The following is a 450-nucleotide window of genomic DNA, read 5'->3' as shown; positions in this document are numbered from 1 at the left end:
GTGCACTTTGGGGGGATCAGAGGAGCCTGGCGGGGACTGGGGCATGCTGGCTTGGCTCTCCCCGCAGGCAGGGCTGGCATCAGGATGCCAAACTCATTGCCACCGTGTTGCCATCACGTTTTGGTTTCATTCAAGGGACTCGAAACACCATGTCCAGGTCATTAAAGAGACATTTTCAACCGGCTAGGGACCCTTCTTCCATCCTCCAGCGATAAGCCCGGGGCTGCCCTTGGCTTTACCCCCTCACGAGGATGCTCATTGTCCTGTTCACCCCTTCCCTGCTCGCGTCCCTTTACCGCTGAGCCCTGGCACAGGCTTGTCCCACTGGCGGTAGCCAGGCAAAAGAAAATGGCAACTCATTAAACTGTGCTGAGAGATGATTACTTAGGAGCCATCAGCCTGTGCCAAGGCTGGAGCCGAGCACTGAAGCCAGCGTTACTGAACCCACCT

The sequence above is a fragment of the Fulmarus glacialis genome, unplaced genomic scaffold (assembly GCF_000690835.1).
Source record: "Fulmarus glacialis isolate BGI_N327 unplaced genomic scaffold, ASM69083v1 scaffold39791, whole genome shotgun sequence".
Classification (NCBI taxonomy): domain Eukaryota; kingdom Metazoa; phylum Chordata; class Aves; order Procellariiformes; family Procellariidae; genus Fulmarus; species Fulmarus glacialis.
The sequence above is the reverse complement of the archived record's forward strand: the minus strand, read 5'-3'. Positions refer to the sequence as shown.